Below are 20,066 nucleotides of genomic sequence, written 5' to 3' on the forward strand. Positions count from 1 at the left end.
TGGAGCCTAAAGGCTTGTTCCTCTACAACCTTTGTGGTTGTGAAAGGGCACCCAGTGGAAGTCACGCTGCCAGCTGTACTAAAGACATGCTTCAAAAACATGCTGGACAGGATACAAATGGAGAGAATCACAACCAGATGATTCAATGCTGGCTGCACATCTTTTCTCAGCTGCCAGTAGCACAGGGTCTGAGTCAATGGGCTGCAACAGCCTGTCTTGTAAATAATCCTCCACATTTTTCTCTGCTGCAGAACTATTTAAAGAGGAAAAAAAGTGGTGTAAGATGGCCTATAGTTGTCTCTCCCTTGTAATAAACAGGAGCATTCACTGTCTCCTGTGTCACTCCTGAGGGTACGTTTCTGTGATGCAGAGTGTATTTGGGTGTCACTGTCCTCTTGAGCTACACCAAAAAAAGATTTCAGGTATCATGTGATGGACTGTATTTAAAAGATTTTGGATTGAATTAACCAAATCTTAGTATTCCCTTCTGAGAAGATAGAAAACAGGATATTGTCAAACATAAGGTCTGGATAAAATGCTATCATTTAAATTCCCTAGTGCTCCAGAGACAGCTGGAAACCACCTCCTCTTTTGAACAACTCACAACACAGATTTTCCATTATGGAATTGTATTGAAAAGTCTGCATCTTGATAATGGAGCTGCGCTGACTCTGGGGTGCCTTTGAACACAGACAAACTCCAAGAGATGGGGAGAAGGCACTCTTACAGCAACCATCACGGAAGCATTCTCCTTGGATTCATATTTTTGCTTCCCGTGAAAAAGGCTTTTAAGCCATTTGTGACCTGCTGCTAAAAGGAGCTGATGTAACTGCAGAGAGCAGACACAGTGTCCAGTGTACCTCTCTAGGGCAGGTCTCAGCTGCAAGGTCAGGCAGGGCAAAGCTATGGCAGGGCTGGAAAACAGACTCTAGTTTAGCTGAGGCAGAGAGCAAACCTTCATTTCTGCTCTTGATAATGCCTCTGCACCCGTGGTGAGGGTGGAGGTCTCAGGTGAGGCGAGTCGAGACCACCAAGACTCATTGATGCACCTGGGCTCTTGAGCCCATTCTCTGCTATCTGTCACCTGGGAAATGTGGTGGCCTCTCAGAGAGCTTGTGTCATATCTGCAGCTTTTCATTAACATCTCGGGTACCCAGTGAGTCCTCAGATGTCAATGGCCACCTACACATATCCAGCTGAGCTACACCAGGACTGTATGGGATTTATCAATAAATTAAGAGATCAAAACACACATATCACACACCTGGTGTTAGGTTTGAAAATGTTGCTGTGTTGGCAGTCTTGCAGGTGTTGAATTATATGCCTGATAAGAAGCATCTGGTGCCATTTGAGTGGCTCTTGTGTATCCAAGGTGTCTCTAGGATATCTGTACAGGACTGACAGATGTGACAGGAGCAGTTACAAGAGACTCGAGAACTTTTGCAACAAATACCGCAGGAGGTTAGACAGGTTACTGTGGAACACCTTAATGATGGGTCACCATATTTAGACAATCAAATCACAAGTTATTACTGTGATTTAATCTAGACAACTTTTGGACAGCCAAGCATTTGGTGTTTGTGTCAAGATGGTCTGAATGGTGAGTTTGATTTTTCTGACTAAACCTCTGTTACTTGTACTACTTTAGGTGTGAAATTTCGTCTAAATCCTAAGAAATCTACTCTTCCTCTCGAGTTAGTTACATTGCTCTGAAGTATATTTTACACTACAATGTCTTGGCTATCTGGGATTGCAGCCCAAACCCACTTTGCTTTGGCATAGCTGAAGACAGAAACACTATTGTTCCTAGAACGAATTTTAAAATATTTCCACTTTGAGGAGACAGATAAACACAAAATTCTCATAGAAGATCAACGCTATGAGGAGTGGCAATCGCTTTGGCACACTTCTGAGGTGCACCACTTTGAAATGGTGCAGGTTCAAAGCTCTCTAAAACATCCTGAAAACCCTTTTCTTTAAGGCATTGTAAGTCAGAACTCAAAAAATGCTGTGCAAAAAAAAACATTAGGTCAATATTTCTTTAAAGAACCTGGCTTAAGCCATCCCAGCATATCTTCAGTTTCAAGAAAACTTGGATGTTTCAATTACTGAAATACTTTACAGGCATTTACGGTTTTTACAGTAATTATGACATTGTCAATGTTATGTTAATTTTCTTCTTCCTTGGAAGATTGTAATTGTCTTTGGTTTTTATTTAACAATATGTGCTCCCATGACATTCCCATGATTTACTTTTTGTCAATTAAATTTTCTCTTTTCAATTTATCCAAAACTCTATGTGAGTATTTAATAATGAGTTTTAATTTCATTTTAAGATCCACCAGTTCAAATTGTCTCCAAGTACTTAATTAAATTTCATTCTCAGGAGACAATTATTCCATCCAAATTTTGTAATAGTTTATCGTACACTTTATAATAGACTTGATAATAGTTATTCAACTGCACAGGACTGTGCAATTTCTGTAGAAATATAACTCACATACTTTTATATCCCATAGCTCTAAAAATGAGTTGTTTCCATCCACTTGCCACAAAAATAGATTAACTCAATTTAAAATATATGTGGGGAGTACCAAAACCAGAGTTCCACTCCATTTTTAATCAAAACCCACCAAGGGAACCCTTGCCAAGAAGAGGCAAGCAATGACGAACTGCATTTTTCTGATGGTCCGTGTTCTCACAAGATGGTTTGTGGGGAGTTTCTTTCATCCTGGAGGATTTGCTGAGCACCAGCTCAGCCTGCACAGGGCTGAGGTCTCTCCTCTCCCTGGTGGTGGAAGCCCCTGCTTCCAGGCCGGTCACTTTAGCAGGATGGAGTCTGTTTCGGACCTGGCACCCTAAGGAACAGGTGAGTTTACCTCTTTGGAGCACTTTGATGGTGGTGATAAGAGAGACCCATTCTTTCCTCCCTTGTGAATTACAGGTTAGGCTACATCTCTTTACAGGTACCATTTGTTTTAGGGAAAGAATGGGGTTCTACCCAAGTGTTTAAAAGGTGTACTAGTTACCCTAATGGTCATTCTCCTGTCTACTAAAAATTAAGTACTGCAAAGAGTAAACCAAACATGAGGTAGTCAGTAGATCTAAACATTTGCTCTGCAGCTCACAGAGCAGCTTTTCCTACCTGAAACTGGAACACAGAAACAGCATTAGTACCATTGGCCTTTCCCCCTCAAACCTTCATTTAGATATTTTTATTAAAAAAAAAAAAATTGAGTAGATACTGAAGGTGAAGTAGCTTTCAGAAAACATTTAAATATGCTTTCTTAGCTGCCTGTGTAATATTTACATTAGACTTTTCTCAGCACCGTGAGCCTCTTGCCTCACCTGGAGTTTCTGGAGAGAATTTAATTTCCCAAACTATAAGGGTAAGGTTCAATTTTTGCCAGCTGTTTCTAGGTGTGAAAAGGAATCAAAGTATTCAGTTCAGGACCACCTGGAAATTAGCAGCCACTACCCCTTCTCTTTACCGCAGAAAATTTTTGTGGTCGCTATGTTTCTTCCACTGTTACTGGAAATTTAAAATAGAAATTTTGGATTGCTGGAAATATTTTGTCCATTGCATAAGTTGAGAGACATGTTAAAATGGATTAAATTCCATTTATGTCCATATACCACTGCTTCTCCTTCATTAAGCCTTTCTGAAAAAGGAAAGGATAAAATTTTGACTCTAAAATTATAAGTCTTCCCATGAAATTTATTTGGAGAGAAAGAAATGTCAAGTCCAAATTTGGGGAACCAAAGTAACAGTATTCACACAGGTGATTCAAGATAATAATTTAAACAGTAATTTTTCAGATAACTTTTTAAATTGTATTTCTCCTCTTTCCAGAATCTTCCAAATGACACTCACAGGCTGTGTAAAGGGATAGCATAATCTGAAAATGATGCAGTTTCTGAAACCAAATAAATATCCCATCCTTAGAAATCTTTGTGTATTCCTGCAATAAATTAAATTCCCTTAATTTGTCTGTAGTGACTTCAACCATTGGAAGTGGAGAGTAGCGAAACTATTATAGGAAGGCAGTCAATCCTCCTTCAGATCTCTACATCTTCTAAAATAGTTTTTAGTATCTGTCTCCACTTCATACACAGTAGAGAAAGAAATAGCAAGCTATTTCCACCTCTGCCTCACCAATTTCTGATGTTCTATGGTGAGGCTTAACAACCACTGGACGAATCCCGGGTAAAAGTGCTGTTTCTCCTGTTTAACAACAGGTGAGGAAAATGTCCTTAATCTACAGCACCTCTGGATACATTATTCCAGATATTTTCACACAGTTTAACATTTTAGTGTTAGTTAAAAAAAAAAAAAAAAAAAACAAAACTGAAGACACCTAACATAGCATTTTACACAGCAAAATGAAATATTAAGTTTAATTAAACATCACACAGTACATGGTCTAAATTCCCATTGGTGCACTGGTTAAAACTCCCATCACCTGTAGCTGTGCAGATTTAGTTAGGTGTGGAGCATCTTTGATGTCTACAACCACTAATGAGGCTCAAAGTCAGAGAGGTCTGGCTTCCTGAAATTTCTTCCTTTTTTTAGGAGGGAATGCCTCATTTCTTAACCACTCTCTGGGCTAAGCCTGTCTTCTCTCTTGTTATTTACAATCCTTTTGAGTACTTCCTTGGTGGCACAGCTTTATCTGCAATGTACAAAGGTCAGGCTGTGATCCTGCTCTACTCTCTCCCTACTCTGAATTATAACAAAAGGATTTTCATCCAATTCTCACACTGAAACTTTATAAAACATAATTAAGAGTTTTTATTGCATTTCTCATGAGTAGATCTTGACAAACATTATTAAACTGACTAATTGGCAGCACAAATTTCTTATTCAAGTGCGCAGGAAGATAACTACCAAAGTGATAAATTGTTAGTTTGCTGTCCACAGGGAATTTTCAAGAGTAAGCCTAAGTAATTTCTATAGTTTGAGCTGTTCAGAAATCACAGTGACATTCGTGTGCAATGGCATTCAGAAGATTGTCAGCTGGGATATACATTCCTCAATGAAAACATGGTTAATCAGAACCTCCAATGGTAAAGTTGAATTAAAAAGAATCACAAAATCATCAAGGCTGGACTGGAGCTTTAAAATCATCTAGTCCCACCATTAACTCAGCACACCATAATCACCCCTTAACCAATCCCAAGTGCTACATTCAGATGCCTCTTGGACACTTCCAGAGACAGTGACTCCATCACCTCCCAAAGAAGTTATAACCACTTGCTAAACACCTCATGATGGAATGTTGGTTCTCAGGAGGTGATCCTGACTCCATTTAAATTAATAGAAGGTTGTGAGAATAGTGAGAACTAACCTTCTTCCATGGTTTTAAAAACTCAACTGGATGGAAATGTTGTTTGGATGCAATTTCAAAATGCAGCTGGACACAATGCTAGATAATCTCATCAAGGCTTCCTTTCCCACAAAATATTGGACCAGATAATCCTTGAACTTCACTTCTAACCTGGACTGTTCTATGATTGTATAAAGCTTCAATATAGCTTAATAGTAGCATAGAATCTTTGCACGCAAGAGTTTAATTAAAAATATTTAATTGATCCTTTTCTTCTCATACAGCATAACTTGTTTTTCTTAATAATAAAACAACTAAGTTTCACAGCACAAAAACTAACCAGAGACAGTCTGTCCATCTCCCAAGACAGACTTTTTGATCATCCAGAGAATTCAGTCACTAGAGGAAACACATTAAGCTGCAGGATGTAAGCAGGATGTCTTTATGTACTGTCCATGATCTTTTAGAAATGTGGCCACTTTCAAGATTGTATTCTTCAAACTTAGCCAAAGTTTGAAGCTTCAAGCACCAACTAGTCCACTGAAGGACAGTGTTTTTTCTGTCCTTCATCAATGATGAAGGTTAAGGACAAAGTCTAGAGAAATATTTCTCTATTCATGTGGTTTGAGAAGAAAAAGTATAAAGTAGTCATGTGGCATCCCTGTATTTGTCATGGATATACAGGCCTCTGTACTGATTAAATAACAGCATAAATGACTTTGTTGTATATTATATGTTACACCTTCACCAGCTTTCAGTCCATTTGTGATAGCCAGCCTCACTGAAAAAGAAATGACAGATCACAAGGGTAAACCTGGGCCATAAGCAGCTGTTTATTCAAATAGTACTCTAATCCGTGACTGTATTCCATCTGTTCTGTAAGAACTGCTTAAGAATATCCTTAGCATTGTATTTGACTGGTATTATTTTCTTAAATAAATCTTAAAACTAAATTGGTATTGTAGGTGCTTTCCATTTAGGTAACATTACAGTCATTGAACTAAACCAAGACCAAATTTATATTTTGAAATGAAAAATGAAGAAATGAAATTTTGCCACATATTAACAACACAATTTTGAATGCTTATATTATTTGAATTGTAAATACTGACTAATGCAATTAACAGATGCAATAGTGTATGATGCAATTTCTGCTTGGCAGTGTGTTAATAGACATGTTCTTCTGCTCTGGTACAGCTGACAGCTGTTCAGGAATCCCAGGAGCATTGAGGAGAAAAAATAAATCATCCTTAACACAGAAGGCCTTTCACATGCAAAACACAAAAGTTATTAATTTCCTTATAGTTAATATGGGGATACAATCACTGATAAATTTACCACTATTATAAAATATCAATACTATTATAGAATACCAGCTTTGAAGGATCCTCAGGGATCATCTTCTCAAACATTTAAACTATTAGTATGCATCTTCACATCTTTCTAATACCACAGTTACACATTCAGCCTATTCTGGACACATAAAATAATCACACCACCAGGTTTTCAGCAGGCTCAGCTGACATAATCCCACTGAAACGAGCACTGCTCTCCTGCTGGCTTCAGGAAAGACAGATGAACAATAGTTTCTCCTTAGTGCACATATACAGAGGCAATGGTATTTCACACTGCAGTATTCATGCGAAAACATTCCAGTGAGGTAATTGATAAAAGATTGGTATCTGTTGGAGATACTCCTGTGTAGAAAGCCATCAGTAGTGCTTACTCTGCAAGTGAGACCCAAGGGAGGGCAGATATGAATATTTATATTAGGACCTTTATAGGCTGGCAAAGGATGCCCAGCTTCTGCATGTGGGAACTCTCTGCAGTAACTGCGGCATCTCTGTCTCAGGGTGATCTGAGCAAGTAATGAGCCAGCAGCAGACTGCTCTGATTACCTGGTGTCCTTTTCCATTCTCCTAAACTTTAGCTTGCTTTTAGCTTCAGTAGCTTCACTTAGGCACCAGGCCACTGTTGGATAAAATGTATTTTACTGAATATAGGAAATTATTTTACTGAAAATACTTTACTGAATATAGGAATTCCATGTTATGATTAGGACACTGAAAACCATCTGTTGTCCTGTACACCAGGAGTATGAGAAGGACGTGAGTTTAGGGCCAGCAGAAACAGGGAGCACAGCACAGCCTGGTGAGGTCCGTGGGGACAAGGCAGAGCATGGCCAAGCAGAGGTCCAGGGCTCAGTGCAGGGAACACCAGGGATAAAGCAGTGGAGCCAGGCATGCCAGGCCTTGACAAGCTGAGCAAGAAGAAGACACAGTGGTCAAGGGCATGGCTCAAGCTAAAGACTGTCTCAGCAGCAGCAGACAGAGCTGGGCTCTGCAGCTCCTGGGGCTCTTTGCAATGATGGATTTGTGCTGGCAGCAGCCCTTTCCTCTGCTTATGCCAGATGACTTGGCCCTAGCAAGGGCATATTGCAGCTCCATGTGTGTGCTCTGAAAGCTGCTTTGACAGAGAGTCCTCCACATTCATGAAAACTTATGTGGCTACTGTTTATTGTTAATAACAGAGGGGGGAAATTCTGGCAATGAAGAAAGTCCATTGACTTTAGCAGTTTTCCAGCCTGTCTGAAACTGCTTTCAAACCAGTGTGAATATGTAAAAGAGAAGAGTCCCAAGAAAATAGGGAACTTTGTGGATCCTCATATTAATAACTATTAACAAAGAGTCCTTTTTATGATGGACTGAACATGACAGTGAACATGAGATCAGAGATGAGGCATCTTTATGAAAATATGACCATATTTTCAAAATTGCTGAAAACTTCAGCTTTATTAATGTTTATTTGATTTCACGTTATAGTTGCATATGAAAGATGCTTCAGTCCAACAGGCAAACCCTGTTTCCAATTTTAGCAAATCTAATAGAATATTAATATATTTTATCTCTGTATTAGGATGAAACTGGTTATTCATATTAATTTAATAGGACGTATACATTTAATATCTTTATCATACTTGGAGGGAATGACAGTGAGTCCACCAGGTGGATCCAGTCAATGACTCGTGTCTTCCCATATAAATTATCTCACTTGCTCATTAAAATAACAATTTTTCATACTTTGCTTACCTATAGATATAATTGGGTTTCAGTCATAATTAAAGAAGTAAAATTCAGTATGAATATCTTTCTCAGCACACCACCTGGCTTTTATTTTCAGGCATTTTTTACCAAAATGGAAACATGACCCTTTTTTTTAGTGAAATCATATTTAAATATTTAGTAGCTGAAAGCCTTTAACCATTCTTTCTTTTTTATTTTTTCTTCTCTGTGCTGACATTTTAAACACTTTCTTAAAGCTAAATAAAAGATCTTTAATAAAAGATAATTAACAAAAAATTTTAAAAGTATTCAGGTACATAAAATAGATTCAAATAGCAACCTGTGATCAAAAAACCACTAAATATATGCCAGTCTTTGTTTAAGATCAGCAGAGTCTTTCCAGGCTATAAATCACAGGAAAGAAACATCACCCTGAAACAGTGATTAGGGCTGAACTTCTGGTTTCTGATGTTCCCCACTGTCAGCCTTTCCGACCAGCTGCTCTCTGCTCATCACACAGGCTGCTCCAGGGCTCTCCTGTCCCCTGGCAGTCAGATCCCAACCAGGGAAGAAAAATCCCTCTTTTTCAGCCAGATCCCTCTGCCAGCCCTGGCAGCTGTGCTGACAGAAATCAGGCAGCAGCATGGGAAAAGGGAAAGAGATGTTAGGGTGAGGGCTAACAAAAATCTCATGAAACCCCAGAAAATTTTGTGTATATATATCTATACTTTTGCATAGATATTCATATTTTATAGGTACCTAACCCTTAGTTACCTGATAGAATCTTTACACCACTCTGGCCACATAAATACGTTGGAAAGAAGGTACAAATAATTTTCATAGTATTTTTGTTTTCAATATAAGGGCTTGTTTTATGAAAGAGCTTCATGCACATTAGTGTAATAAAAAGAATGCCAAAGGTTGCTGGAGAAGGTTTCACTAGAGCTCTCCTTCCAGAGGAGTACCTAGAACTACAGGGCATCTTGAAGTGCAAGAGAGTTTTGGGTTCACTGGAAGGCAGGGGACAAAAAATCATTAAGAAAAACGAAGAAAAGATGGGGAACCAGAGAAATCTCTCCTTAAAATTCATGAAAATCTGATATATTTAAAGGAGAAATGTGGTGTTTCCAGCCAGTTCTTACAGTAGAGTTATTAGAAACACTCAGATCAAAAGTAAACCTCAGAGCACCTAACTTGGCAGGCCAAGAGGAAACAATAAGATTCACACAGCCCCTTGAGGGAAAAGCAACTGACACACTCAAAATTTATGTGCAAAATCAGGCTACTTTTTTGAAGTCATCTCGTTTTTATCTCGACTATGCTGCCTGAGTGAAATTACACACATTTCAGGTTTAAAGCAATAAACTTTAAGTCAGGCTGTACTAAATATTTCAGAAGGTCACCTGGCAACATTCACTATTTACACCTCATTTTAATTTAATTCTGGGCCTTATAGTGGACCAGTTTTGTAGCATGGCTGAGGATCTGAAATAGATGATAACAATTTCTGCCAGCTAAAAGCCATATCAAAGCCTTTCAATGTTTAATATCTCTGATATAGTTAATAAATCATCAGCCAGTATAGGAACAAGGATATTATAAAACGTAGAGGTGCATGTATTGACTATCCATGTAGACAATGATTTGCTTCTTGTATTAGATTTAGGATTTCCTTGTACATATTAAAAGAACAGAAAGATGAGTTTTAGCAAATGACAAAGATATTTTATTGGAGTCACCTAAAAAACTTGACTCTGCCCTGCCCTTAACACCTTGAAGCAATTAAGATAAACAAAACAATTTTTTTTCTTAAAAATCAGTGTCAGAAGAGTACCCTTTTTTCATGGCCTTGCCGCAGAGACTACTGATGCAATTGCATGAAACAGTCTGAGAATGAAAGAAAAAAGCATAGCAGAAGGTGAAATTCTAGACAGGCCCACTCCTCTTCCCAAGGGAAAATATGTATCACCAGCTCCAGAACTAGCCTTCTTCCCAACAGCTTCCAAAAGGCTAAATGTGCACAACACCCTGCTCCACAGGGTATTTCTTCTTTGTCTGAATGACAAAGTTGTTACCTCGGACAAGAAGATCCCTTTGAAGCCAAGAGGAGTCCAACTTCCAAACTCTGTAAGGACACTCCTACTTTGTGAGGAAAAACAGAAAACATCACAACAGTGTTTGTCTTTTTTTTAATTTGTCTTTTTTCTTTCTTTTTTTTTTTTTTTTGTTTTTTGGGGGGTTTTTTTTGGTGTTTTTGTTTTTAATCGGCCATGGAAACCAGAATTTATTTAGATTGTCAGAAGTGTTTGTCAGTTTTGTGTTTTGACAGGCTGAGAAAGAGCCCAGGGGCTGGAAGGGAGATGTCCTGGAGCAGAGACAGAGCAGGGAAGGATGTGCCATGGGCCCAGGTATTCTCTAGACACTGCCTCATGTCTGTTCCTCTTCAGTGGTTGTCATTACAGGTTAAACAGAAAGGGTCCAACACAGCACAGACAAGACACAGTCACCTGCTTATTCCCAAAGGGTGACTTTGATTTCCCTTTCCCCACACCCCTCAGCCTAGAGAGCAGCCTTGGGCCATGAGTTCCTCTACCTTCATCCACAGCAATGAGAACTGCTGAAGATGCCCATGTCCTCTCCCTCACAGACTCTGAGGGCCATGCACTTCATTTTAGTTGCCCAATCCTCTGCATTCACTGAATCAAAGTGCCTAAACTGGGTTTCTGAATCACCGTTCCCAAGCCGGCTTATTGAATTAGGCAAACTCAGTCTTTCAAAGTGAGAGAAGACTGAAGTTTGGGGTGAGATTTATTCTTCTAAAGATGGTCTAAAGATGGTCTAAAGTCTGGGGTTTCCATTCCCTTGAAAACTCTAGAAGAAGGTTCTCCTGGCTTTACATGAAAAGATACCCTACAATTTATAAGCACTCATGAAGGAAAATTCCCTTCCAACTAGACTCAGATTTGCATCTCTCATCCTGAGGAGCATGTAAACAAAATATAGATCTAGTTGTGCTTTCTTTTTTTATTTTTTTTTTCAAAAAATAATACATCGCTGGACTAGAGATGGATGCAAGACATGGCAGTTGTAACCCAGTAATAATGACTCTTCATGATGATAGTAAAGCAATTAAAAGATGTAGACTGTAAAGACAGCAGGAAAAAGTTGCAGATTTTTTTTCTGTTCCCTATTTGGCTTCCTTCCATTTTGCTTGTAATTTTGACTGAAGAAAATTGGTAGTAAGGCTCTTCTCTCTTCTCTTCTCTTCTCTTCTCTTCTCTTCTCTTCTCTCTTCCCTTCCCTTCCCTTCCCTTCCCTTCCCTTCCCTTCCCTTCCCTTCCCTTCCCCATCCTCCAGCCAGAGAGCTCCCCAAATCACTAATTACTTTCTTGAGGAAATAAAGCTACATATATCTGCATAAAAGAGCCTGAAGCCTCAATATCAGCTGAGACCTGTGAATGTATGTCCCATCAAAAGGTCTCCAGAACATAGATTTAAAGAGGACTTCTTTTTAAATATTTTTCCAGCAAAACTTTAAGAATTGTAATTTTTTAGGTTATTTTGTACATTCTGCATCCTACCTTTTGCTTTACATACATGCTTTAAAGGAATGCTGCTCCTTCTCATTAGTTTACTCTGCTGAAGCTTAAAGCCAGTTTTACATGTTCAGAAGACACATTAACCGCTTTATTCCCCCATATTTCATCTCTCTGATGTCAAAAAATATATTGTGATTGGTGCGCCATATCATATCTTATAACTGAAAAGTAATCAAATATTATTACAAGCAATCAATCAAATTCTTTTCAGGCTGTGGTATGTACATTATCTCAAATAGCAGTGTTCTGAAACCTCCTGGTTCTGAAACTTCCTGCTGCTGAAAATGGAAATTCATGTCAGAAAAGTGCTGATTTATGATGTTTTAGGTTGGACTCCAAAAGGAGAATGTTGGGAAGGTGCTTCTTTCAGAACTGGTATTTCAGGGCTTCACAACCTCATACCAGAGCAGGTCACATCTAACAATTCATTATTAAAGCATCCATACTTTTTACAAAATGCTATTTTATGCTGCTTTTGACCTTCAGCACTTTGCTAAAAGAGTAACAAAAATGGTATTAGCAGAGAAATTTTCTGCAACAGAACCAGACTCTTTATATCAAAGCAGGCTTTGGAGTTCTGATTAAAGGATTCTTTAGCTGATGACAACTCTGAAGGATTTTGCTTATAAAGTGCTCTACTAGCTATAGTCATAAAGTAATGGATGTCCCTAAATCATACTTGAATTAAAACAAGTGTTGATAAACACAAAAATAAGAAAAAAAAATCACCTCTTTTCAGTTTCCCTTTTCCTTCAGAGATAAGGGAAAGAACTTGCACCCAGATTTGTCTCTTCAACCTAATTTTCTGTTGAAGAGACAAACTTAACTTTGTGATTGAGGAGTCCAGAGAAGCACACTGGAACCATATAGGAGTAGTCCTGTAATAGGATTACACATATCTATTTGCTTGTGTGACAGTAAGGGGACAGTTAATTTTTAAATCACAAGATTTTCTTGGTTGACTCAGTGCATGATGAAAGCCTCTATAATTTATATTAGACATTACAAATTGCAGTGAAGCCTAGGGCCACTGTAATCCTAGCTGCTTCACCAAAGACAGATCTTTTCTTCAGGTTGATGCTCCTTCAGGTTGAAACTTATTGGAAAACTGATTTGTAATTGGACTAAACTGGAACACTGCTTTCACAGTGACAGAATACCAGAGGCTCTCTAAGTATGGAAAGGCAATGAATGAACATGGGAATCTATGATTAAGCAATGGGAATTCAGGTGAAGCATGAATATGTAGGTGACCACTAAAACACACCTGCAAGGAAAGCAGCAAGCCTCTGAGTTAGCTCTGGAAGCCATGATAGAGGTTCATTTTGTAGAATAATGTTCAGGCTCTGCAATCTGGGTATTTTCTTTTTGAGAAGCTGCTAGTTCCACCCCACAGCAGCCTCTGGACAGAAGCAGCAGCAGTGAAGGGTGCACACTGAAGGAATTGATGTGCTGAAATGGTCCCTGAGCACCAGCTTTAGGCAACATACCAAGAGCCTTCATGCCACATCTGAGAGCATCATCCTCTTCTGAAACAGATTGAACAGCCTGGCTTCTCTAGGCCATGCCATTTTGCAGCTGACTTAAGTCAGAGACAAGGGATCAGCTAAAGTTTCATTTCTCTCTCAAATATCTCTGTCAATATGAATCAAAGCTCCTACTTATTATTTCACAAGCATGAAACTTCAAGTGCAATTCAAATGTGTACATTTCACAAACTTTCACATCTTTCCCTTGTAATCTTTGATCTTAAAATAGGCTTAAAAATAAAAGTTAACTTTAATCATAAACATAAGTCCTTCCACAGTTACAGCTGTTTCAATTACTTGTTGCAGTAATATTTAATAGTTAGTATGCACTCGTATGAATATTCATTTGGTTGCTTCATTAAGGAAATTTATTTTAAAAGCCATATTTACAAACCTTATTCAGAAGGAAAAAAATTATTTCTGTGCCTTCAAAATGTAAATTAATGTGTTTTAATTGCCCATTAAATTATGACAATTATTAGCTTTTGCAACAAAATCAGCTTTCAGTAACTTGCATCTCAAATTAACTTCTGAAGAGGCTCATAATTTAATAAATGTACATATCCTGCTGCTAAGAAGAATACGTTATTTCTTCATCAAGCATTTATTAACATAGGGTTCATAGCATCATAAAATGGCTTGGGCTGAAAGGGATCTTAAAGATCATCAAGTTCCAACCCTCCCTACCATGCATAGGGGCATCTTTTAGTAAACCAGGTTGCTCAAATCCCCATCCAGCCTGGCCTCGAAAGCTGCCAGGGAGGGGGAATCCACAGCTTCTTTGGTCTAGTAATTCTTTGCCAAAGGATTTCTGCTTAACAAAAAATTGCTATCTGAAAAAATCTAACCTGAAATTTTGACTTGTATCATACATATAATCTACTCTGTTGTGTGTATACATATGTGCACATGTGTGCATTTGCATACATACTGGTCTACATTAAATTCTCCATCAGTGACAATAATTCTACCATTTCTTTTATGCAACTCGATATTTATATATGAAGATATTTATAACAGCATAACTTTGTGAAGCCCATAGAGACATCATATCCATCTGTCTTGCTATCCATCTGTCTTGCAAAAAAACCCACCTGATTTATACTCACTGAGAGATTACAAATGCAGAAAAAATTGTGTTAGGTGATTCAATTCTTTATCAACAACTGCCTGGTTATTTTTCCAAAGAACTAAGAGTGAAATTGTGACTGGTCAAAAATATTTCCCTCAATTTCTTTATAGTCTCTATAGGGATTTAAGATAACCTTGTGAATTTTTTAGTACACCAAGCTTCACAGCTTTCTTCTACATTGAGTAAGGATATTTAACATTGATATGTTTGAGGGACTAGAATGGCCAGTGTGCCAGGTCTTGGATGATGCACTCCTGAACTCAGGCAGAACTACTTTTGTGTATGCTGTGTGCCTCTGGTTCCAAACCTTTAAGCTCAATGCCTGAAGCTAAACATGAAGGCACTGGTACTTTGCAAGAGGTCTGATGTCAGATATGCTGAGGATCTGTCACTCTGTGTCACTTGTTTAATGAGCCTGACTTTGAAAACAGAGCCTTTATGGTGCAATTATTGACAAGTATAGTTTCAGGCTGCAAGTTTGCAGTCAAAAATCTTCTCTTTAAGACCCTTATATCGGTTATATAGGGAATTGGCAAGAAAGATAAGATAATCCCACTTCTATGTGGCTGCTTGCAAAGGGCTACATCTTTTATTGTATCCAAAGTGCAAAGGCCTCAGGGGTCTGGACCCTTGAACTGGGATTACAAGGGAGGAATTGTTCTCATATATACATATAAAGGTTTCCACAGTATGCACAGAACACTTAACAGGATGCATTTTGGTGTGGGTAGCATCTATGAAGAAGCACAACATTTCTAGAACTTTGCTATATCAGCTCAGCATAAAAAATTTTCTGCTAGTACGGTGAGACATCAACCCATCACCAGTTGTGCCATTTTTTGCATAGATCTTGCAGTGATCCTGTATTCACCAGCAAAAGGTCAATTTTTTCAGTTTTGTCAATGCTTTCTAATTCATATCTGGACAGACTGCAGGCAGTGGCTTCATCGCTTCATTTTTAGTACACTTATCATAAAAGAGGCTGAAAGGGGATCTGATCTATTTACATTAAAAATAAAGAAATTGAAGAAGTTATTTGGATGATTCTGCCATTAGCACAATGTATCCCTCTAGTTTTCAATGTTGCCATTAAGGGAAAAAAGGATATGCAAAAAGAAAAGCTACAAGAAGGGAATGTGCACATTTACACTGAGCTGCCCATGTCTCTAGCATGCATCAAGCCGTGTCTGCTTCTTTTTATTCTTTCTGTGCATGTTCAAATCTGTATTAACATCTTTGTTTGCTTCTGGTTTGATGATGAATTATGACCCTTTGCAAGCACTTTAGATTTTATACTCAGCTGGTTTTCCATGCCCTAGTTGTAGTTTTACTATAAACAGATGTCAGTGGTTCAGCTGATTAACCTCACTGACATCCAGTCACGGGCACATCTGCAGCCACTTTTCAGAAGATGGACAGATATAATGTCCTTTGCACTAGTCTAAAATTGCGTCTACACTGTCCATCATTTAGCCACATGAAGAACATTATCATCCAAATACAGTAACATTCTTATCAAAAAGACTGAATTTTATCTCATGTGCTGAGCCAGTAATACTTATTTGAGAATGCTCTTGCATTGATTTTTCCCAAAGCCTTGAGCAGGCAGAACTCTAGAATGCTATCATCTGAATGAAGATCTCAAACATACTCTAGAGATTATGTTCTGACTTTTCCAGACAACACCTGCCATCTCAAAGAAAGGCTGGCTGGATATTTTACAGTGGAAAGGTTTTCTGATAGGCAATTGCTGATTTGTATAAAGCATAATGTCCTGTGGAAATACATTTATTTAAAAGAACGTATGTTGGAAACCTTCCTTTCTCCCCTGCCACAGCATGATTTGGATAGCTTGATGAGACAGCGGGCCCACGAGCAGGACAACTCTGGCTCAGCCAGCAATGAGTGGTTCCCAGGTCCACAGACCAATGTCAAAGAACTTTTGAGTCAAAACTAATTTATTCCAACTGTTTCAAAAGTTCTTTTTCTTGTGTCCTGTCTTATCAGGTTGTTTTTATTTTGGACTACTTTAAATGTAAGGACTTTACAATAGATTGAAAGTAAACAGCATCTTAAAATCTTGGGCTTATCTTTGAAGTAGTTACTCAAAAATGAGCTCTATAGCCATTCTACTCCAGTGACTCTGGAAAGCATTTTACCGGCCTCAAGTATCTGGAATAAGGTCCTTAGTTTGCAATAAGTCACCATCACTGACTGCAGACAACATTGTGTTTTTTTACTGAGGCATCATTGTACATTTTCCTGATGAAATATGAAATATAGCATCCTAAAGTAAGGATAAAATTTCCTACTTATTCCTCACAGACCTTGTCAGATGTCTTTCCATTACCAATTTGAGCTTTTAGACTTCTCTTTGGAGCCACTGGCTCAAAAGTGAAGTTCTGAACCTTCCTTCTACTGCACTAGGGGTACCATTAATTGAGATAAATCAACCTCAGGCACATACATGCCTAATCAAGCAGAGGAATCTTAGAAGACCTGAGAGAAAATAGGAGCTGGGGAGTCAGATAATTGAAATATCTACCAGAAAACTCAAGAGAAATCAAAAAGTTGAAAAGTGAGGGCAAGAAGTCTGGTTTGGTCACACAGAGGAGAATGACAAGAGTGTCAGTGTCCTAAGCTGTGGCAAATGTGTGTTGCTTAGGTTGTACTCCATGTGTGGGGCTACAGAAGGAGGTGTCATCAAGCACTGGCATATTTTCATATGAGTTTTTTAAGAATTTTTCAAACTCAATAACATATGTACAGGTAGCTGGATTTTATTTTCCTTTAAAAATGTTTGTGTTTTGTTTAACTAATCATGTATATTGTGCTGCCTTAGCCAAACTGCACAAGATGTGGGATGTTTTCCACAGGTTGGCTATGCCTACAATCTTTACAATGGGATGACTAAGGGGTTTTTAACAAGGAATATCTCTCCAATTGCCTGATGCTGGAATTTTAGTCTTTGTCTTAGTTTTGGCCAGGATGGAGTTAATTTTATCATAGTTGCCATGGGAGCTGGAGCCTGCAGCTGTGTGGGCATGTGGGGGATGTTTATTTTATGCCACTCTTTCATCACTGAGGATATGGCTTTGGGTGAAAGAAAAGTGGAACATGGCCCTGAACCAACCCCATTTTCTTCCTTTTCTTCTGGGTAGCATGACACAAATGGTCCATCTTGGAGGGTTTGCCCACTGTTGGTTTCCATTGCCTGGGCCTTGGGGGGAAAGCACTGGCTGCAGTTACATCAGTCATTTTCTCCTTTGTCCCAGGAAGCCACGTGTCCCTGGCTATGGTAACACCAAGTCCATCTTCTGTAAGCAGTTTTTTCATGTAACCACCCTCTTTTATACGCTGCTGTTATTAGTGTTGTTGCTGTTACTGATTGTTTTTTCATTGCTGTTTTCCTAGAAATTGCTATCTCAACCCATAATCTCTGCTGTTTTTTCCCTTTCTCACTGGAGAGGACAGGGGAAAGGGAAAGACCCTGTGTGGAGTTTAATTTCCAGTGGGTTTTAAAATACAACATTCTCAAAAAATCGATTCTGTTTCCTGCTAGTTCAGCTATTGTAGTAGATTAAAGAATTCCAGTTGATCAATGTTGATTGCTTGTTTCTCTTATTAGTTAATCCCCAAGATGATTTTATAGCAAACATTAAAAAGCACTGGAATTTACAGTTTTTCCATTTACAATTCAAACTCCTATATAGCCATTCAAGGCAAGAGAAACCATTATCTCCTTGTTTGTATAGGATCTATCAAACAAATAAAACATTAGAAGAACTTCTGCTTATGAATAAGCTTTTCAGAGTTAATCTAATATTTGCAGAAATATCAAGAACTTTAATGGTCATAATTAATAGCTTTCATCAGAATATTTCATTAAAAAAGTAATTTAGGAAGTAATTTCTCCCACTGCCCTGCCATGGAAAAAGCTTTCTAATATGCTTAGCAAAACCAATCTAAACACAAGAGTCTGATTTTTGACACTTTAAGTCTCCCTAACCATCACTTGTCATAAACTGTGCTCAAAGAGATTGCAATAATCTACTGCTCATTTTCAAGTCTAGATGGTAAACAATACCAAGAAACTGTGGTCAGTTTGAGCAGGATCTGAAAACTGGTATTTTTATTAGATTTTTATCAGCTTTATTGTAACATACAAGAAGGGTTTAGTCCAAATGCAGTTTGTCAAGGAAGCCTAAGGAGCATTTCTCAGATCACAGTGCAGCCTGAGGTGGTGGGGATGCACTTCTGCAATCCATCCCATGAGTAAAGTAAACTTCTCTGGGCCTCCACACACAGCACACAGTATTTGTGTTTAGATGTGTTATCAACAATACCTACCTCAGTCTTATGGCAGAAATGCCCACAAATAATCATTTGGGTTTGGTATTTTTTTTCTTTCAGAATATCCTAGAAAAGCAATTCTCACATTGCTTTCCAGTCTCAAGTCGAAATATGTATTTTTTATTACAGCAAGAGCATCTGCAGTGATGCTCTGAAATTGCTTTGAAATTTATTTATGGACCTTGCTTCGTTTACTGAAAGCAGAATTGTCTGATTCCTTTTTTTCAAGAGGAACTTATCATCATGAAACCTGACCTATACTTTTTTGACATATTGACATTTTTGATATACTAACAGTTTATAGCTTGAACTCAGTGCTTGGGAGTTTGCATAGCCACGCATTCTTACCATGTTGAAATACCACCTGTTCAGCATACACAAGAGCTCAAACTTGCAGCACATGGTGAAACCCCTTGAAGTGACAAGATGCAAGTGCAGGGCTGCAGAGCCAGATGCACAGGCTCTGAGACATACATGATGGCTCCCACACATCTGCACCGTGCCTCTGGAGCACAGTGGAATACACCTGCAGAGACAAAACAGACAAAGACAGAGAGCTGCACCAGCCCCAGGCCAGAGCCATGGCTGAGGCGGGTGTGCGCAGGAGAAATGCCCAGGACAGCAGGCAGCTCTGCCAGCTTCTGCAGCAAGGTGGTCTGTGCTCAGAGAACACAGCCAGGGTCAGATGCCAGCCAGAAGGGAAATGGGCAGGACTAAAGGAGTAGTTTTGCTGATTTGCACTGTGGAGAAACCTCTCTGTGGAGAAAAGATAGAGCTCCTTTCCATGTTTTTGTTTTCAAAGTTACCACCAAACGTAGGGATGATTCCAGTGCTCTAATGATACAAATCTCTTCAACTCACAGCTTTTTCAACACTCAAAACTACTTTTTAGTAAGATAGCTCAGTGAATACTCCACCTAAAGAGCTAAGAGAAAATATTTTTGTTTTTACAAGAAAAAAGAAAGATGTCCCTGTGTCTGTATTCTGTAACTATACAGTGTCTCAGGCTTTCAGAGCAGTGCTACATTTTTATTTAAACCATAAAAAAGCAAATGCTGATTTCT

This window comes from Agelaius tricolor, unplaced genomic scaffold, assembly GCF_023055355.1.
Source record: "Agelaius tricolor isolate 1412-34295 unplaced genomic scaffold, bAgeTri1.0.p SCAF_2, whole genome shotgun sequence".
In the NCBI taxonomy this organism is placed as follows: Eukaryota; Metazoa; Chordata; class Aves; order Passeriformes; family Icteridae; genus Agelaius; species Agelaius tricolor.